The 17,446-nt window shown below is 36.9% G+C and overlaps 4 non-coding genes across 4 annotated transcripts; all 4 read right to left on the bottom strand.

Moving 5' to 3' along the window:
- Window positions 1–11,172: 11,172 nt before the first annotated feature.
- TRNAH-GUG lies at window positions 11,173–11,244 on the bottom strand. Its single transcript has one exon. It is a non-coding gene; the product is annotated as a tRNA-His (tRNA).
- A 3,896-nt stretch (window positions 11,245–15,140) lies between these two features.
- Window positions 15,141–15,212, bottom strand: TRNAH-GUG. The gene has a single exon. It is a non-coding gene; the product is annotated as a tRNA-His (tRNA).
- Window positions 15,213–15,865: 653 nt separating this feature from the next.
- On the bottom strand, window positions 15,866–15,937 carry TRNAH-GUG. Its single transcript has one exon. It is a non-coding gene; the product is annotated as a tRNA-His (tRNA).
- An 817-nt stretch (window positions 15,938–16,754) lies between these two features.
- On the bottom strand, window positions 16,755–16,826 carry TRNAH-GUG. The gene has a single exon. It is a non-coding gene; the product is annotated as a tRNA-His (tRNA).
- Between the last annotated feature and the right edge of the window lie 620 nt (window positions 16,827–17,446).

The raw sequence follows: 17,446 nt of genomic DNA, 5'->3' as shown, positions 1-17,446 counted from the left end.
TTAACAAAGAAAGGGGGTTCACTTCAAAATGAAAGTAATTTTGCATTTTTTCACTTTTTCCTGTATATGCTGCCCATGGAGAGATAATACACGCAGTATTTGGGGGTGCTTTAGCACCCCCAGTAACCCCGCATTCCAGGGTCATGCATAAGAACTAGATATCCCTCTGCAAATTGGGATACCTGATGGGTGTTTCACAAAGCTGTTCTTAAGTTAAGATCGACTTTTGAGAACGACTGGTGATCCTTTCTTGTGATAATTTGTATATTAATTGACGATGGCTTAGCACGTAAGATAGGTTCACCAGTCGTTCTTAAAGTCGCCCTTAACTTACGAACAGCTGTAGGAAACGCCCCCCCCCCCCGGGAACTGGAATGCAACATGATTTTTTTTTCAAGAACTGACGCCTGAAATAAGAGGCTTAGGAACGAGGGGGGAACGGATCGGTCAATGAAAAATGTGTTATAATTGGGAACTGCTGGTAAGGCGTGAAGGGGGAGGGGCTTAATTGCTGCACAAGAGTACCCCGCCCCCGGACCAAGATAGTTGTGTGAATATTCCTACCTCATGATAATGAGAACGAAATTTTTATTTTAGAAAGCTACGAACAGCCCATCCCGATTTTCTGAAAAAAAATAAATATATCAATAAAAATAAAGATATACGCATATCTCAATTCTTCCGTCGGGATCCTGACCAAACTAAATTTTTGTGCATTTTGGGGGTTTGTATTTTTAATGACATAACGTTGTTGTTCCAAGAATGTGGGAGGTGGCAGTAAATTACAGATAGACGATCATACTCAAGGAAGAAGCCAGTTCTAGACAATGTCAAGCAGATCTCCCACAGGACCATAGCCGGGTTATTTCCATAAAATCCAGAGAATCAACATAAAGATAAGTTTAACGATAATTTAAAGGAATCACTTTTTCCACATTACAAAAACAGACAATAAGTTGAGGATTCCGCTTAATCATTTTAGTAATCATGTATTAAAAGTTGCATGTTCATGTATTTGCTTTTAGCAAAACGTTTCATTTGTATACAACCCCACGCTCCAAATTAAAGCATTCACTCAAATATCCACATTCGCTATTTAATATTCTGATTTTACTCAACTGCTATACACAGCACCAGCACCTGCACTTGCAATGCACCCACTTGGTCAGTAAATATCAATCTTAGTCACGAATCTTTTATGAGGCCGCCATCAATTCAAGCCTAACCGCTCACGATGGCGGTCTCCTGCGTTCATTTATTACATATATATATATGTTTACATTTATAAATGATTAATTTATACTCACATCCTTATTTGTATTTATTATGTAATATGACCACATTGCTTATATTGTGAATTATTTTGTATATTGTAATCATAAATAATTTTCTATTGTGTTTTCGAACGCAGGAATAAATGCAAACAAACAAACAAAATTAATGTGGCGTGATTCTATGTAGACTTTACTCTGATTTACTGTGATAAATATGAATTGAAATGGAATAAATGTCTCGAATCTTGGAAACATCTGCTCAGTCAGATGTTTGATGTTCTATAGGTACTTTGGGAGTCTATTGAACTTGACCTCCTTGATAACAGTCCTTAAGAATTGAAAGAGTTCCAGAGATCAATTGATCCCTTGAGGCTAATTCATTGCAATGGAATCAAACATTGCCCGAAGGTTTGTCATTACATTCGACATGTTTGTCATGATTTCAATTTCATCTTCGCGCAGGGGCATCTTTACACCCACCTGGGCAAAGTAGCACGAGATTGGCCAGGGTAAATAAAGTTGGAACGTTAATGATATGTGGAGCACTTTGATGATTTTATAAATACATATCCGTGTTTTAGGGAATGAGATACGCCAACTGAATTGCAATCCTCGTATGGTAATCATCGCCTTCATTATTGATAGAGATAGAGATTCATAGAGATAAAAACAAAATGATATCACGGTCGTGATCATAAAGAAGTTTCTAACGAAGTGATGCAATTTCCCTACCACAGTACAGCGACCATCCATACATTCTTCTATTTTTAGTCGTCATCTCGGCAGTGATGCCAGCCAGGAGATGATAAATTTGACGAGCTTTGTTTCGGATATGGTACACTATTCTGAAAGAATGTGCGAGCGAGCGCCTCTAGAAAGCCGAGAAAAACGCCAATAATGAATAAGTGATTATTTTGTATGAATTAAGCGTGAAAAAATCTTATCGACCAGTGATCAAATGAAATTGAATGAATATCAACATTTCGGAGATGCACAAATATTTCATTAAAAAATACCAATTCTTTTTACGGGTTGGTAGTCCCTCCTCCCAACTTCGCCTACGCACAGTCTGCCTTGCATTAGGTTGTTAGAAACAAATGAAATCTATCAAACAGTGGAACAAAAAAGAGTTAATTGAATATCAGACTGATGTCTTCCAGACGAGAAATAATTCCTTTCCCGTCTTGATTTCCCAAATCGTCAATTAAACGGTTTATTGAGTATTCTGATGATACATCATGAATACATCCTCTATAAAAGAGATGCATTTCTGCAAACTTTCAGATCAGAGGTACCGTTCTGCTTTCGATCGTTTCCTTGCTCGGCCGTTCCCCCGTCGCATCGCACATCAAGCGTCAATCGAAAAACCGCATTTTACTTGTCCTCAAACACTTTACTGAATCATAATTAATTTGTCGAAAGACATGTTCATGGCCCAACACGTAGGGTGCTAACATTGGAACAACATTTTCTGAATACGTTTTCAAAATTTAAATGCGGTTTTTAAAGAGGGAAACCAACAAGGTCCCAGCAAATTGAGAATCCTTCGTGATTGTTATAATCAAAAAGAGATCGCATGGGCGGGAGATGAAGGAAATCGGGTATTATGAGGTTGGAATTTATTTTTGGGGAAAAAAGGTATTTTGTGGGGTGAAGGAGAAAAGAACTTGCGTGTGTTCGGTTGTTGCACCTGAACCCCATCAATTACTCGTATGTACTTCCAATTGACAATGTAGTAAACAATATTTGGATGCGAGTGGTAGTGCAGGACAACAACTATTGCCTCTGATATGAAAATAATTGATAGTAAAGCAGGAATTCGATGAGCAAGTCATCATTTTGCGCGCTGTTGATGGTTTAGTGGTCGTGATGTAAATTGATTTTTTCAATATTTTTTTCAGACTGATGCTACAGACACCCCAAAGAAATTGAATCCAAACCAACCAATTTTGTATTATTAAGGGACATAATAGATTTGGTTAGCTTTGCTGCAGTCACATTTTCCTTACGGCTGCCGTACGACGAGTCGAAAACAGCGGTTTTAACATTTTTTTTGTACTAGCTGCATATAGGTGATCTGAATAAAAATGAATAAAACGACTGTTTTCAAACCTAGTATACGGCCGCCGTATGGGAAATGTGACTACAGCAAAACTAACCAAATCTATTATGTCCTTCAATAACACAACATTGGTTGGTTTGGAGTCAATTTCGTTGTAGTGACTGCGACATCACGGTGGTGTAGCCGTTAGTGTTTACATTGATCAGGAAGTAATTTTGGGAGTCATGCGCACCCATGCGCTCACCCAGGTGACGTCATGTCCTTGAGGTCACAACAAGACCAACCCCGCAGACACCGCATCGTCGCCGCAACGCAGCCGCAACTTTACCGCCAAGCTTCCGCAAAGTTTTCATTTTTTATTGGAATCGTCTCGTCAAACACATGACTGAAGCTGACTGTCATTATTGAGGAGACAGGCAGCTGCAGAAGAGAAAGAAAGACGTATAAATCGAACGACTTTCCATTTCCTTTCCACTTGTGTTAGGCATGGACCTAATGCGTTAGGGAGAACCTACTAGCGATTCGTTCTCGAGGTTTCCTTTGCATATCTTAAGAAAGAAAAAGAAATTGTCTCAGACGTATATATATATTCATTTATTCATTTATTTATTCATTAGAACATATTTAATCAGGTACAAAAGATCTGTATAAAACTGTTTTCATCATGACCTGATGAAAACATATAGAACAGCATATATCATCAAATCATACATGAAAATGAAGTCAAAATCTAAATCAAAGATAACAGTACTTAGTAACATAAATAAACAAATATTCTTACTTAAATGATAACATGAATCAAACTAAAATATTTTAAATTATTAAAAGGGAACAGTAACTCATTTTAAAACTACTAATTGTATAATTTATTCGCCAAGGATAAAAACAATGAACAATGAAATAATTCTGGCACAATAGAAAATCGAGTGAAAAAATGGCAATCAGTTATAAATGTATGTCTAACTATAAGATATTAAAGGGTTAAGATCAATGTTAAAGAGGAATAGGGAAATTGTATATTACAACAAATGAAATATAAGTAAGGGTTATTATGAACAAAATCATGGATTACTAATACTATCTGAAAAGAATTTAAAAGTATAGGAATATCGGTATTAACCATGGTAACATTGTTATCATGTGTTATTTTTGCGTGTGTGTGTGTGTCGGGTCTGGCAATAATACAGTCTTTACTGAGTCAAATAACTTCAGCGCATATGTACTTTCTTTGAGATCTTAAACACACTTTAGATGAAACGAATATTTCCAGTTTAAAAGTGAACTTTTTTTCACTTTCGAATACTTACCCCGCCCCTAAAAACCCCCACGATTATGATCCGTCTAATAAAAACAAATCATTCTGCATGGTTTTATTAAGAAAATAAACAATAATCATGAAAAAAAAATTAAATATATATTGTTTGATTTTGTCTGGTTTTCAATCAAAGTTGGCAGCTAAAACACCAACATGGTTTTGTTAGTGAGAAAATGTATAACCGTGGGATGTATGGTTTATAATCACATTTTCATGTCCAGATCTAAGGGCCTTATCGCCAAGATTCTAGAGAGTTTAGTTTGTCTATTAATTGGCCTCTTCCAAACGCATGGGGGCGGGATTTTCCTCCCACTCAGTTACCTTGGTAACCAGGTCCCTTGGGGAGGAAGCTAAAATATGCAATGAAAGAAACTGATTTTTAATGATTGTTCACGTATTAGCCATTGCCAGCACTTACTTACTGGACGAAAACGTGTGTGTACACTGAAATATGCCGTATATTTATCATGTTCATTATGCGACTGAATCTCAATACCTATCATTAAGAATCTATCACAAAATTAGATTTTTTTTTCATCCAAAGGTCATCATTTTTGCTCGCTCGCTGCGGTCGCCCGCTGCTTTTTAATTTTTTTCTTGCCTCATACACCATGTCTTACCCTTAAAAAATGTTGGCTTATTAAGCTATTGGAATAAAGATTTTTTATATAGAAGGAACGCTATAGTGTGTCTAATCGTATATACACTGTCGAAATAATATTCGAATAACTCCAGTCCTTGACCTTGTTACAGCGATAATTTAGCATAAATCAATGATCTAATGAATGTTCATAATACGGATATGAGAAGAATAACTTCACGCCAGTTCTTATAATGAGGCAGGTATGTAAAGTACAAGAAAGTACTCATTCTATGGAAGAAGGAAATATTTAATCATCCTACTTACATCCTTGATCTCATTACTCATATCCAATCGTTACTCCCACGGATGATTTCTGGAATACTGGGCTGAATATGTATGTATATTCGATTGCACATTATCCAGCCTTGCAGTCACACCAATGAAACTGACTCCAAACCGATCAAAATATGTGGCGTTATTTTCGAATGGCATATCATCTGTCGGTTTCGTTCGTGGGACTGTAGCCATGGTAGCGTGTATAATCATATAGTTACACCATCGAAACGTCTCCAGTTCGATTAAAGCTTCTGCGTTATTTGAATGCCATAAACATCGGTCGGTTTGGAGTCGATTTCGAGTGTAGCTGCAGCAAAGGTGCATTAGAAGAAATGTGTCTGATGGGTAACACGACATTTGCATTATTTCGTCTAGAAAAGATGTATTGTATAAAAGTTAGGGCTGCAATTTTGGATTTTATGTTAGGTTTAGGGTTAAGTTTAGGATAGGGTATATAGTGTTTATAAATCAAGGGTTAAAGTTGATAAATCCGTTAGTGTGTGTGAAATTCACAGCGGAGAAATTGTCGCAGGAGCAAATGTCATTGAACCGTATTATGAGGGTGGAGGGGATGATCTCATGTCTGAAAGAAACCAGTATAATATTGCTTAATCCTGTTATCTGTTTATACAATTTTCAAAGTTATCATTTTTACACATTTTTCTTCAATATTTTTTATACCATTAGACATAAATTATGCTTTTCATTCACAACTTCTCCATTTCGTTACGTCATTTAATTTTAATGCACAGACGCCCACCCCCTCCCATACACACACAAATATTTAGACGGAAACCAATAAAATCGATATCATTACGAAAATGTTGACAGGTCACACAAACAGCTCGAATGGGTAAGATTTTATTGACTGTGACAGATTCAATTCTGGAGAAGCTCCACCAATGTCACATTTCTCAAGACTGAGACTGAAATCTGGTCTGGAGTCATCCAATCAAGGTTTGGTGACCAACGTATTATACACGGGGTTACTTTCACTGGTGTGAATGCATATATTCAAGAATCTATTTTTGTGGTGTTGTGTGCATAGATTTTGTGCTGATTTGGGTCACTTCACAGACCAGGGGACCGTTACCTAAATTTTTTTGCCCTGTGTTAAAGTCAATGGCAGAAATCAGACTAACCTTAGTTTTCAGTTTTTACCAGAGTTTTCTCAAGTAAAAAGTTTTATGCAACAGGCCCCAGGCGTATGCGCGGCGCACACTTTACGATCCGTTGTGATCCGATTAAAAAAAAACAACTGTAATAACAATCGATATGTAGTAACCCTATCCATTGTATACAATTGTATCGATATATGATACGGATAGTGATTGTATAATTTGCTTTTGAGATTGATATTGTTATTGTATATTTCATTTGAGAAGAGATAATAAAAACAATGCATTCGCTCACTTTTAAGGGAGTGAATGATTATGACATGAACGGCCCGTCATAGCAGGCAACGTGGAGGGTACACCCTATTCTGCTGGGCAAACCCTTCACTCGAGTTAAGGGTCTGAATTTGCAGCCTACTCATGCCTTGTGCACCGAAGGGCCCTCTCGCTCATGCAGTTTTGTATGTGCCATAGTCTTTGCGTGGAGGCATACTTGTTGATCAAAGTTCCAATCAGGGTCTATACCTGCAGACTGGGTACACCCCCCCCCCCCGAACAGGATGAACAGTCCTTGATATTATACCATGACAAATAACGTGGTGTTTATAAGAATCCCCAAGAAAAATACGAGAAAAGAAAGAATTCCAATTAACCTAGGTCCATGGGTAAACAGAACAAACAGAACTTGGCATTGATGTGCTCCATCCACCTGTTTGAAAATGAAGAATTATTGTTTGGACTTTGCTTTGACCAGTTTCATGGGTTTTTAGATTGTTTTATTTCAAAGATCATTTGCGGTCATTGTCGAATATGGTCACCTGTTGTAGTTTATCATTGCCAAAGGTTGCTCGCCTTTCTAAGAAGAATCGGAAGACTAAATCTTAAAAATGTTAATAGGATGGAAAGATTCTATGAAATCATTAGTTTCCGAAAGGTTTAAGAGTGTAATAAAAAAGAGATGTCTATACCAATGAAGATATATAAATAAACGTCAATCTGGAAGATATAAATCAATAATTGAACACGTTCGACAAACTGTTCATTGCAAGGTGCATATTGTATGACCATACAACGATATGCTAGGGGTTACTGGTATACCCCCCACCTCCACCCGCCCCTCCCCTTCTTCATCCGAAATACTAAGGAGAATGAAACTAGCAAATAAAAATCGTCATAAAAGGACTCGTTACACTGTAAAAACTGTGGTGTTAAAACTGACACCAATTGGTGTTAATAGAGGACCACACCGTGAGGTGTTAAAATAACACCCTAGAGATTGAACATTACACCAAAGAGTGTAAATGTAACAACCATAGGTGTTGTAATAACACCTATAGGTGTAAAACTAACACCACCAATTTAACACCGGTGTAAAATGAGTGGTGTGGTCCTCTATGTACACCGGTTAACACCACAGTTTTTGCTGTGTACCTTTATTCAAATTCGGTTTGAGAGCAAATAGGGGATAAAGGGCCTCTCCCTCTTATATAACTTAAATTTTCATTAAATAATTTCCCATTACATTTTTTTTTAATTCACCTGAGACATAAAATGCAAGGAACGCCGTAATGATAAATTAGATTTAATCGATCGTTTTGATTTGTCTCTAACATTATTTTCTCAAACATTTTACATAATTATTATTTCCACCCCAGTTCCCAACAAAAACACACAAAGTGTGCATCGTAAAACTACAATTAAATTTAGAATCATTTACAATCAGTTTTACGGTATTATAGGCCCATTTGGTATGAATTGTGTCTATTTTTTGTTTTCATTCATATTTCACACTGTTATAAATGTTTTTTAATGTAATTCGTTAAATAAAGAGATGTTTTAACAAAAAAGTGTTACTCGCATGAAATACGCAGCCGTCCAACTTAAATATCCTTGTGGTATTCATTTTTAGTAGGAAGTACATTGATATGATATTCAAGATTCAAGAAGTTTATTTCATTTCCATGACAAATATAAATCAAATACAGATACAAATCAAAGTATGAGTACAAGATCAATTTTATCTCAGCATAATTATATAATAAAAGCTTGTGTAAAATAGTATTAAGCGTGTATGGAAATGAGGAGATCCTCCATGTCCACTAAGAAGCATTGCTTGCACAGCGTGGATCCCCTCTCCTATAGCGAGTTGAAGAAATAATGTTTATTAAGCGATTGAGAAAAGGCTAAGTAATAACAGTTAATGAAATGTGGAAATTGATTCGATTGTACAAATATACAAATATACAATATTATAAAATGGGAAAGTAAAATGTGATAAATATAATAGGAAAAATAGTTTAAAGAAAAAAAAATGATAGCAAAAAATGAAAACAAGGTGACAGAAGTACGGGACGACATGCATTATCAAAGACACACACAACACACACGAAACAAAGAAAAAAAATATTAGACATGTACATGCATATATCGGTGATATATTATTACAAGAATCATTAGAAACAAAGATTGAACAATGCACGTCCGCTCAAAATAATATCCAGTGTCGGCTGTACTTTTTGTATGCAGGTCAAAGGTTAAAAGTCACCCCTACCCTAGAATTTGAAGGTTTATTTTATTTGATTGCACACACATTGGTTTAATGATGTGTTGATACCTTTGCTACTCACGGTGGCAAGGGGATTAATTTAGACTGACCGAACGCAGGTTCAACCTGAAGTTCATCTACTCCCCAAGGTCCATCTGATCTTTAAAGTGAAAGTCGGGTCCTACTTCTAGACTTGCGATGCGATGGTATCTGTGGAGAAATATACATATACTGTCCATACGTACAGATATGTAATACTTAATGATAACAGTATTTTGTAATACGCCGGCATCCATTGTGAGAACATGCGATTCGCATGGTATATCAAAGAAAAAAAAATGAAATTGAAATAAAGAGGAATGACTGTTACGTTTACTGGACAGCTTGTCTGAATACATAGGAATAGCCATTTTTAGTGAGTTTTCGAAGTTGTTTTTTTTCGGGGGGGGGGGTATTACATGAATGTCCTGTTGTTGTTTTTTAGGGGGGTTCGAAATCTCCATTACAAATGAAAAGACGCGGCTAATATACAGGATATAATTTGCTAGTGTGATACGATGTGATACTAGCGAGTTTCCGCAACCACATATGCAGCCGCTTTCTAGAACGTTGAAATTCTATTGAAAAAAGGGATATCATATTGGAAAACCTAGAGGTCATTGTCGAAAAGTGGTGAACCGTGACAGCAGATCGTCTTAAGAGTCGGATCGAGCTGACAATTTTTTTCCTTGGTCCAAGAGGACACTGCTGTTCGACAAAGACTGCTTTGTCATGAAGAGCTTTTGACAATATATTCTCTACGTTCAAAAAAGCGTCTGCGCATTCCTTGTGAAAACTCTCGAATGTCTCTGTGTCTACGGTACATTCAAATAACGGGGGCGAGCTTAAGAGGTTTGGATTGATTCAAAGTAGGCCCTTCGTCATTTCGTTTGTGTTTGCAAGAGTACATCCAGGATATTATTCGGCAGGGGGTACCACAACATTTCCCTTTTTTCTGACTTATCAAACAGATCGATCAATGCGATCTTATTCACTGGGAGAAAGCCATAAGTATTAACAATGTGATTTCCCATTTCGATTTGGAATTTTCCTTTTTATGAAAAATATGAACAAGGAATTCTCTCTATCAAAATGTTTTAATTGAACAAGGAAGGTCTTCACTTCAAACAGTTGACAATATTATTTTTGCTCTCAAATCTGACCCCTCCCCCTCCACCCTTCAGTCCGCAACACGATTTTTACTGACTTCAAGTAAATCCATCGAGTTTCATTGGTTGAGACGCAGTCTTCATCGTCTGAAAGTAACTTTATTTTCAAACGGTCTTGATTTTCCATTTAATCATTTAAAATAAAGGGGGTCAGTTTTGGAGAGTGTGTGGTCCAAGGAGGTCATGTATGCCCCTTAGAATTGAACGCAAATCATATTTTCATGATAAAGTGGAGATTTCTCGGTGAATAGCCAGTGACACCTTCGGTTAAAGTTGAATGCCCTAGTGAGTTGAGCTGTCTTTAGCGGTTTCGAAAGAATAGCAAGATCAGAGTGAGGAAAGGTGTAGTCGCACTTTTTGATAAGCTTTTTTTTTATTATTCCTTGAACCCCCCCCCCCTCCCTCGCTCCCCCTTCAATATGCCACTTTCCGGATTATACAATTGTTGGACAGGGGTGATGGGGTCTCTTGTGCAAGAACTATACATTATGGGGGGGATGGTGATAAGAAAGGTGTCTACAAGAAGTGAAAAAGAATGACTAATCTCGGTGAAGCATGGAAAAATGAATGGGCCAATACAAAATTGCAAGCAGTATATACCACATGGACGTGACTTGCTTATTATTAGCCTTATGCTCCACCTTTCTGGGATAAAAAAAAAACCGCCTCGATAACAAAACTGCGCTCTATCCACCTTACGGAATCCAATTGGATCTGTTGAGTTGATAAAAAAATGCTGTGACCAGGATTCGAACCTGGGTTATTGCGGCCACAACGCAATGTCCTAACCACTAGACGATCACGGCTTGTTTGACTGTATCATGTCGTTTATATCTTACATAGATTCTCTATATTCATGATATTGCATCTCTGTTTTGTTTTTGATTGATTGATTGATTGATAACGAATTTATTCATTCCAAAATTTCAACAAAGTTACGAAGTAAAGCAAAATATAATATAACATTTTGAAATGAAATAGGAACCTTCTGGAAAGCAAAGCTTGTTATTGAAGGATTCCTTCAATAAATAAGACATATTAATGCAGAAAAAACAATATATATATATAATATACAAGTCATCATATCTTTCTTGTAAAAATTATATGTAAATCCTTGTCAAATATATATATATATATATATATATATATATATATATATCTATTATATAAATAGTGTACAATCTATTGTACAATATACTGGATTATATGTACGACAAATATAAAATTATCCCGAGTGCAGGTTTATTTCACCGAGGCCGAAGGCCGAGGTGAAATAGGCTTGCACGAGGGATAATTTTATATTTGGCGTTCATATAGTCCAGTAATATTGTATGATAGAAGTTCACTATTTATTATAGTAAATAGATCCCTCAATCTAAGCCCCCCATCATGGATTTTACCATAGTCTAGATCTAGATGGCATACGTTCTTCTTACCTCATATTTGTGAAATTCCAATTGAACACGATGTTCAATTTGTCGTCTGCTGCAAGGGGTTAAACCACGTAAATTTGTATTTCTATCTGCTATCGGAAATTATAAAAATGCTACTTTGGGAAATCGATATACAAATATATCGATTGAAAACAAATTAATCGATATTCTCCCCATTCATTTAACACGGGTTTTGCCATCCAAAAATGGAAAGTTATATTGTACATATGTACAATATAACTTTTTGAAGGGAGGTCACGTGGTACCAATCCAGCCAATCACAGCTCGTATTTTACTACCACTATTTACTATATATATATATTACATATTCTCCTAAGTAAAAGATAAACAAGGCTGGGTTATATAACAAGATATGAAGAAAAATTGAAAAAGACACACAAGACAAAACGTTACGAAAACAGGACGTGACAGAAGGGATCAGGACAACTACCCCCGCACAACTACCCCCGGACAATTACCCCCCGGACAACTACCCCCCGAGGATAATTACCCCCGGAAAACTACCCCCGCACAACTACCCCCGCACAACTACCCCCGGACAATTACCCCCCGGACAACTACCCCTCGAGGATAATTACCCCCGGAAAACTACCCCCCGGATAACTACCCCCGGACAACTACCCCCCAGACAATTACCCCCGGATAATTACCCCCGGACAATTACCCCCTGGACAATTACCCCCGGATAACTACCCCCCGGACAATTACCCTCCCCCCCCCGGAACAACTACCCCCAGACAACTACCCCCCGGACAACTACCCCCCCCCGGACAATTACCTCCTGGACAATTACCCCCCGGATAATTACCTCCCGGACAATTACCCCTGGACAATTAACCCCGGCCAATTACCCCCGGACAACTACCACCCGGACAATTACCCCCCCCCCCCCGCACCATAACTCCCTAGACAAAAGGAGTGCACAGAGTCATACGTCGGCCGTACGTTTGACGTAAGAAGTACTCGAGTATGTTGGATTCAAACGAACGCTGTAAGAAAGTTGTAAAAGTTATAAATTCTTACAAACCGTCCTTAAAATGCACCTTCAACGAATTGTATACTATCATGGTTGCCAATTTGCATAAAAAACACTGTATTTGATTATGTCATATTGTTTACAATTTAGTAATTTTGGTACTTAATTTCCTTCTTTAATGTTGCTTTCACCAAAGAATAATACAAAAAAAAACACCTTGTAATTTTACCAATTAGGGCCTAAATGGTAAAATTACAAGATGTTCTTGTGTGTATTATCTCTGCATAAAGTTTTTTTAGCTTACTGTATTAAGTTATAAAGCCGCATCTTAATCTGGAATGTGCACCAATTGTTTCATAATTCTAAGCTTCTTGTTAGTTGAATTGTTTTAAAATAACAGGATTATAGGTCCTACTTGACAGTGTAAGTGTTGATAGTTGCGTTATCGACTTTCAATATATTTCTACCTATGAAGGTGTCTTTTTTTACGTTTTATCTATTTGCCTGATTTCTTTCCTGAAATTAAACCCAAAATAAATATTAAAAAAAATCAGATCAGTTGTTATCAGAGATATTCAGCATTTGTTATTATCATGACTAATCTTGTTCAATTGTTCTAAGAAAACTTAGTATGAGGGCCAGTTTACACATTTTCTGATGAATATATGCATAGCCAAATGGGAGGTTTCGGGTGCAAGCCCCCCCCCCCTCCCCCATTTTTCATGATGCAGAAGGCGCCGCTAAACAAAAAAAAGAAAGAAAAGAAGAAAGTGAGAGGACAGGAAAAAGAGCAATATAAAGAGAAAGAAAAAGTTATCAACGTAAGATAAAGTAGAAAATAAACCCCTCAAAAAAAGTTTTGCAACTCAGTTTTGGGGATGATATCTTTTTGGTTAATGAAGTATAAAAGATGAAACTGGTATCATTAGAAAGCTAAATTATTCTTCTTTACAATGACATGCCATTTGCTGTGATTATGTAATCATGGAATATGCAATCACCCTGAACATTGAGAAAAGTCAGAAGTGAAATGTTGCAAAATGCATTGATTTCTAACAAGAGTCTCCATTTCTATAGAATTTCCACCATGCAGGTGACAGTGAATGCACTCGGTCCATCATCGAAACAATTGGAAATTCGCTATTGCAAACGACGCATTTTGCAACATTTCATTTTTTACATTGCTGCATATTTATCATGTCTGTGTATTTCATAACACCAGCATTACAAATGACACATGATCGTAAAGAAGTATAATCATACTTTCCAATGACACCACTTTTACATATGATGATGGCACACTAAGAAATTTATTAGCACTCAAACTTGAGCTGCGGAACTTTTTTTGAGGGGTTTATTTCGAAAACCTGTGCCACCGACCAAAACTTACAATGGGTCCCGTTTAATTCTGATGCTGGAGAAAAGGGAGGATTTATACTGGGGGCAATTGTCCGGGGGTAGTTGTCCGGGGGGTAGTTGTCCGGGGGGTAATTGTCCGGGGGGTAATTGTCCGGGGGATAATTGTCCTCGGGGGGTAATTGTCCTCAGGGGGTAATTGTCCGGAGGTAGTTGTCCGGGGGGTAATTGTCCTAGAACCGTGACAGAACGGTACAAGAACAAGACATGACAAAAAGTTATACCAAAACAAGACAGACGAGATATTACAAGAAGAGACAAATTGAAAAAAAAGACAACAACAACAAAACAAAGGACAAAAACGAGTAAAAAAAAAATCTGCACAGGTAGCACTATTATTGCGTTTTAAACATAATGTATATTTTTTTGTCTTCTTCAAATGGTCACTGCATGTTACGTATTTATTTATTTCTTTATTATGTACTTTTTAGATGTAAACTCACATTGTTAGTCTTCGGACTTTTGATGAGTATTGTTTAACAAATCCGAATTGAATTTGAAAAAAAAAATTGAATGAAAGGAGACGGTAAAAGAAGCGAAATAAAGGCAGGGGGGAATCCGGAAGAACAGAAGATCCACAAGATATCCTAAATAGGATGAATGATGTGCGTGTTATAGTTATTGGTTAGATTTTTTAAAGTGCTCTATGGAAGATTTTTTTTTTTAGTTTTTCTCTTTTAATGTGGACGCTTACTGAGTGCGATTCCTTCTGGTCAGGAATTCATTGCTTATCATGTTCAACAAAATTCAAAAGTTTGACTGTTTTGATGTTGTGTCTTCTGTGGACTTAATGAAATGAATAATGAATTTCAAAGCTCCACAGGAAATAATGCATCGTGAAAAAAAATACAAAAAATGCCGTGACCAGGATTCGAACCTGGGTTATTGCGGCCACAACGCAATGTCCTAACCACTAGACGATCACGGCTTGTATGGTTGCACATTGTCTAGTATTGTTAATATCTTAATTTTAAACAGTAAAAACGCTGTTCATATTGTATACAACCTCTTTTACGATATGAGCCTTGCAGGAGCTGTTTAAATTGAAACAAATCAAACGAGTGTTTACTATCTTAAACAACAAAAATTATATTTTAGTATGCATTTCTCAATAAATTAAAGGTGAACGTTTAGGCCAGTAAACAACTATTGAAGGTTCATACACTAGAAAAAGCGTTGTATAAAATTTTAAACTGCGTCTTTACTGTGTATCCAGCTCTGTCGCTCTCCGCTACCTCCCCTCCCCCTCCCTTCCTTTTTCTCTCTCCCACTCTCTCTTCTTCTCTCTCTCTCTTTCTCTTCCTCTCTCATTTATTCTTCATTTTTCTACTCTACTTATTTATATTAACTGAAATATACAAAAATAAGTCAAACTTCTTGCAATATCAACAATAAGCGCAATCAGTCTGAGCAGGCGTGCATTCATAGTTATTTTCAGCAAAATTGACTAAAACGGTTTTAATGTTTTCCTTCCGTGTCTTCTTCCGACCTAATAAAATAAATAAACAAATAACATAAAATTCAAAGCCCTACAAGGAATTACTGAATAATAATGAGGGAAAATAATTCAATGAACCAGAATGCCGTGACCAGGATTCGAACCTGGGTTATTGCGGCCACAACGCAATGTCCTAACCTCTAGACGATCACGGCTTGACTGATTTTAATTATTGTTTGTACCTTTATCTCCATTCTTTATCTCTCTTTCTGCTCTATTTTCTTCTTATGGAGGTTAATACCATGGTCACATTTGTTCTACGGCGGCCGTACGGCGAGTCGAAAACAGCCGTTTTAACATTTTTGTACCAGCTAAACATTGGTGGTTTGAATAAAAGTGAATTAAACGGCTGTTTTCGACTCGCCGTACGGCCGCCGTAGACATGGTAGAGCAAATGTGACCAACATGACCAAGGTACATGTATTACTGAGATGATACAAATCCAACTTTGTGCGTTATGCTTCAGGGCAGGATTCCTTTATTGTGAGATTCAACAAAATTGATTGACATTGACATTTTAATTAAATATCGTATCTTCTGTCGACTAATTGAAATAAATGAAATCAAAATTATTTAAAAGAAATGAGTAAAAATTGTACAAAAAATAATATAAGTGAAAACAATGCCGTGACCAGGATTCGAACATGGGTTATTGCGGCCACAACGCAATGTCCTAACCTCTAGACGATCACGGCTTTTATGAGTGTATTATGTCGTTTATATATGTTACATTAACTCTCTATATTCATGATATTGCATCTCAGTACCTATTTTTGTTTTGCTTTTCCCTTATAATATGGACGCTTACTGAGTGCCATTCCTTCTGTTCAGGATTTCATTGCTTATGATATTCAACATAATTCAAAAGTTTGACTGTTTTGATGTTGTGTCTTCTGTGGACTTAATGAAATGAATAATGGATTTCAAAGCTCCACAGGAAATAATGATCGTGAAAAAAAAATTACTAAAAAATGCCGTGACCAGGATTCGAACCTGGGTTATTGCGGCCACAACGCAATGTCCTAACCACTAGACGATCACGGCTTGTGTGATTGCGTTCTGTCCTGGTTTCGTATGTACGTTAAGCATACAACTCAAATTTTGTGCATTCATATCAACATTAATTCTGGGCAGAATATCCCTCATCATGATATACAACTAAATTGATTGACATTAAAATTTAACTTGTTAATGTCGCATCTTCTGTGGACCAATTGAAATAAAAGAAATTAAAAAAAGCATTTAAAGGAAATGAACAGATAGCAAATTGAAAAAAAGGATTCGAACCTGGGTTATTGCGGCCACAACGCAATGTCCTAACCTCTAGACGATCACGGCTGGAGTAACTCGTTGGTCCAGACCAGGCCCGGGCTACTTATAAGATGTACGTCGTATTTTTTAGTTAAGAATGGCGCTGGCTAATATTTAGGTGTTTTATCCGCTCCAGATCAGCGCCATCCCTTATGTATGGAAGCTTAAAAGTGCCACCGAGATGTTGAGATAATTATCTCGGGAAGTCGACATCTTGATAGCAAAATATAAGATGACGAGATCCTGGATCTCATCATGTTGACATCTTTTAGAAGAGATGATGAGATGACGAGATCCTGGATCTCATCATGTCAACATCTTTTAGAAGAGATGTTGAGATGACGAGATCCTGG

Source organism: Lytechinus variegatus, chromosome 1 (genome assembly GCF_018143015.1).
Source record: "Lytechinus variegatus isolate NC3 chromosome 1, Lvar_3.0, whole genome shotgun sequence".
NCBI lineage: Eukaryota > Metazoa > Echinodermata > Echinoidea > Temnopleuroida > Toxopneustidae > Lytechinus > Lytechinus variegatus.
This window is presented reverse-complemented; position numbering and strand designations above follow the sequence as displayed.